The sequence below is a fragment of the Arachis stenosperma genome, chromosome 8 (assembly GCF_014773155.1).
Source record: "Arachis stenosperma cultivar V10309 chromosome 8, arast.V10309.gnm1.PFL2, whole genome shotgun sequence".
In the NCBI taxonomy this organism is placed as follows: Eukaryota; Viridiplantae; Streptophyta; class Magnoliopsida; order Fabales; family Fabaceae; genus Arachis; species Arachis stenosperma.
This window is the reverse complement of record NC_080384.1, coordinates 22,659,614-22,663,963: the sequence shown is the minus strand read 5'-3', so window position 1 is coordinate 22,663,963 and position 4,350 is coordinate 22,659,614. Positions and strand designations below refer to the sequence as shown.

The 4,350-nt window shown below is 40.2% G+C and overlaps 1 non-coding gene across 1 annotated transcript; it reads left to right on the top strand.

Moving 5' to 3' along the window:
* Positions 1-2,857: 2,857 nt before the first annotated feature.
* LOC130947201 (small nucleolar RNA R71) lies at positions 2,858-2,965 on the top strand. Its single transcript, XR_009072601.1, has one exon. It is a non-coding gene; the product is annotated as a small nucleolar RNA R71 (small nucleolar RNA).
* Positions 2,966-4,350: the final 1,385 nt, after the last annotated feature.

The window sequence follows — 4,350 nt, the reverse complement described above, 5'->3', positions numbered from 1 at the left end:
TAGAGCCTTCTTGAAGGTCATGGTGCCTATGGTACAAGGTATTGAAAACTTCCCAGGGTCCTGCCTCTTTTGAGGTAATTTCTGCCTAGTCAAGTCATCCAATTCTTTGGTGAGCAAAGGGGGTTCATCCTCCCAAGTCTCATTTCCAAATAACTTGTCATTTAGCTTCATGATTGCTCCAAGGTATTTAGCAACTTGCTCTTCAGTGACATACTCATCCTCTTCAGAGGAGGAATACTCATCAGAGCTCATGAAAGGCAGAAGCAAGTCCAATGGAATCTCTATGGTCTCATTTTGAGCCTCAGATTCCCATGGTTCCTCATTGGGGAACTCAGTGGAGGCCAGTGGACGTCCATTGAGGTCTTCCTCAGTGGCGTTCACTGCCTCTCCTTCCTCTCCAAATTCGGCCATGTTGATGGCCTTGCACTCTCCTTTTGGATTTTCTTCTGTATTGCTTGGGAGAGTACTAGGAGGGAGTTCAGTAACTTTCTTGCTCAGCTGTCCCACTTGTGCCTTGGTGGGCGAAATTGTGATTTATACTTTCACACAACTCGAATAATATTCCTCGGTAATGGCTCCAAAAACTTGGTGCACAATACCATGGTCTAAAATCAACTTCACAGTCTCGCTCAACTAACCAGCAAGTGCACTGGGTCGTCCAAGTAATACCTTACGTGAGTAAGGGTCGATCCCACGGAGATTGTTGGTATGAAGCAAGCTATGGTCATCTTGTAGATCTCAGTTAGTGAGTGGAATCATAGGGTCAAATGTAATTAAATTGGATAAATAAAATAAATAAAAGGGATAGAAGTACTCATGTAATTCAATGGTGGGAATTTCAGATAAGCGTGTGAAGATGCTGTGCTCCTCTTGAATCTCTGCTTTCCTGTTGCTTTCATCCAATTCTTCTTACTCCTTTCCATAGCAAGCTGTATGTAGGGCATCACCGTTGTCAGTGGCTACATCCCATCCTCTCAGTGAAAATGGTCCTCTGCGGCTGTCACTCGCATGGCTAATCATCTGTCGGTTCTCAATCAGGTTGGAATAGAATCCATTGATTCTTTTGCGCTTGTCATCACGCCCATCCTTCAGGAGTTTGAAGCTCGTCACAGTCATTCAATCCCAGAATCCTACTCGGAATACCATAGACAAGGTTTAGACTTTCTGGATCCTCATGAATGCCGCCATCTATCTAGCTTATACCACGAAGATTCTGTTGGGGAATCTAAGAGATATGCGCCCGGCCTAAGGTAGAACGGAAGTGGTTGTCAATCACGCGCGTTCATAGGTGAGAATGATGATGAGTGTCACGGATCATCACATTCATCAAGTTGAAGTGCAACGTATATCTTGAAATAGGAATAAATAGAATTGAATAGGATATCATCTTAATGGCATTGAAACTTGAGGTACAGCAGAGCTCCACACCCTTAATCTATGGTGTGTAGAAACTCCACCGTTGAAAATACATAAGTGAAAGGTTCAGGCATGGCCGAATGGCCAGCCCCCATGGTCTGAGAACTATGCATTCCAAGATGCTCTTTAGATCTAAAGTGATCAAAAGATGTCAAATACATTAGTTAAATGTTCTATTTATAATAAACTAGCTCCTAGGGTTTACATGAGTAAGTAATTGATGCATAAATCCACTTCCGGGGCCCACTTGGTGCATGCTTGGGCTGAGCTTGATCAATCCACGAGCTGAGGCTTCTCTTGGAGTTGAACTCCGAGTTATGACGTGTTTTGGGCGTTCAACTCCGGATCATGACGTTTTTCTGGCGTTTAACTCCAGACAGCAGCATGAACTTGGCGTTCAACGCCAAGTTACGTCGTCAATTTCCGAATAAAGTATGGACTATTATATATTGCTGGAAAGCCCTGGATGTCTACTTTCCAACGCCGTTGAGAGCGCGCCAATTGGAGTTCTGTAGCTCAAGAAAATCCATTTCGAGTGCAGGGAGGTCAGAATCCAACAGCATCAGCAGTCCTTTTGTCAGCCTTTTTCAGAGTTTTGCTCAAATCCATTAATTTCAGTCAGAAATTACCTGAAATCACAGAAAAACACACAAACTCATAGTAAAGTCCAGAAATGTGAATTTAACATAAAAACTAATGAAAACGTCCCTAAAAGTAGCTTGAACTTACTAAAAACTACCTAAAAACAATGCCAAAAAGCGTATAAATTATCCGCTCATCATGCCTCCAAATTTCTAATGGAGGATCTTGTTTCATTCATGAAACTTTGAGTGGTTTTGATTAGATCAGAGACCATGGTTGCTAAGTCAGAGTGGTTTTGCTTAGGATTCGCTGTCTGTTGCTGAGAAGATGATGGAAGAGGCTTGCCATTGCTAAACCTGTTTCTTCCACCATTATTGTTGTTGAAACCTTGTTGAGGTCTCTATTGATCCTTCCATGAGAAATTTGGATGATTTCTCCATGAAGAATTATAGGTGTTTCCATAGGGTTCTCCTAGGTAATTCACCTCTTCCATTGAAGGGTTCTCAGGATCATAAGCTTCTTCTTCAGATGAAGCATCCTTAGTACTGTTTGGTGCATTTTGCATTCCAGACAGACTTTGAGAAATCAAATTGACTTGCTGAGTCAATATTTTGTTCTGAGCCAGAATGGCATTCAGAGTATCAATCTCAAGAACTCCTTTCTTCTGACTTGTCCCATTGTTCATAGGATTCCTTTCAGAAGTGTACATGAATTGGTTATTTGCAACCATTTCAATTAGTTCTTGAGCTTCTGTAGGCGTCTTCTTCAGATGAAGACATCCTCCAGCAGAGCTATCCAAAGACATCTTGGATAGTTCAGAGAGACCATCATACAAAATACCTATGATGCTCCATTCAGAAAGCATGTCAGAAGGACATTTTCTGATCAATTGTTTGTATCTTTCCCAAGCTTCATAGAGGGATTCTCCATCCTTCTGTCTGAAGGTTTGGACTTCCACTCTAAGCTTACTCAATTTTTGAGGTGGAAAGAACTTTGCCAAGAAGGCATTGACTAGCTTTTCCCATGAGTCCAGGCTTTCTTTAGGTTGTGAGTCCAACCATGTCCTAGCTCTGTCTCTTACAGCAAAAGGGAATAGCATAAGTCTGTAGACCTCAGGGTCAACCCCATTAGTCTTGACAGTGTCACAGATTTGCAAGAATTCAGCTAAGAACTGATGAGGATCTTCCAATAGAAGTCCATGGAACTTGCAATTCTGTTGCATTAGAGAAACTAATTGAGGCTTAAGCTCAAAGTTGTTTGCTCCAATGGCGGGAATAGAGATGCTTCTCCCATAGAAGTTGGGAGTAGGTGCAGTAAAGTCACCCAGCACCTTCCTTGCATTGTTGTTGTTTTCGGCTGCCATGGGTTCTTCTTCCCTGAAGATTTCTGTTAGGTCCTCTACAGAGAGTTGTGCCTTAGCTTCTCTTAGCTTTCGCTTCAAGGTCCTTTCAGGTTCAGGGTCAGCTTCAACAAGAATGCCTTTGTCTTTGTTCCTGCTCATATGAAAGAGAAGAGAACAAGAAAATATGGAATCCTCTATGTCACAGTATAGAGATTCCTTGAGGTGTTAGAGGAACAGAAAAATAGAAGAAAGAGGTAGAAGAATTCGAACTTAGTGAGATAGAGTTCGAATTGTGCATTGAGGAGGAGTGGTACTCCATAAATAGAAGGATGTGAGAAGAGGGGAAGAAATTTCGAAAATTCAATTAAAAAGATTTTAAAAACATTTTGAAAAACTTTAATTGATTTTCGAAAACCAAGAGTGGGAAAGAAATCAAGTAATTTTTGAAAAAGATTTTGAAATTAGAATTTAAAAAGATATGATTGAAAACTATTTTGAAAAAGATATGACTAAAAAGATATGTTTGAAAAGTTATGGTTTTAAAAAGATATGATTGAAAAGATATGATTTGAAAATAATTTTAAAAAGATTTGATTTTAAAAATTAATGACTTGCCTAACAAGAAAAGATATGATTCAAACATTAAACCTTTCTCAACAGAAAAGGCAACATACTTGAAATGTTCAATCAAATCATTAATTGTTAGCAAGTATCTTTGAAAAAGGAAAGAAATTGATTTTGAAAAAGATTTGATTGAGAATATATGATTTGGAAAAGATTTGATTTTGAAAAACTTTGAAAACTTTGAAAAAAATTGATTTGAAAACAAAATCTTCCCTCTTGTGCCATCCTGGCGTTAAACGCCCAGAATGGTGCACATTCTGGCGTTTAACTCCCAAAGCACTACCCTTTTGGGCGTTAAACGCCCAGCCAGGCACTCTGGCTGGCGTTTAAACGCCAGTTTGCCTTCCTCACTGGGCGTTTTGAACGCCAGCTTTTTCTGTATAATT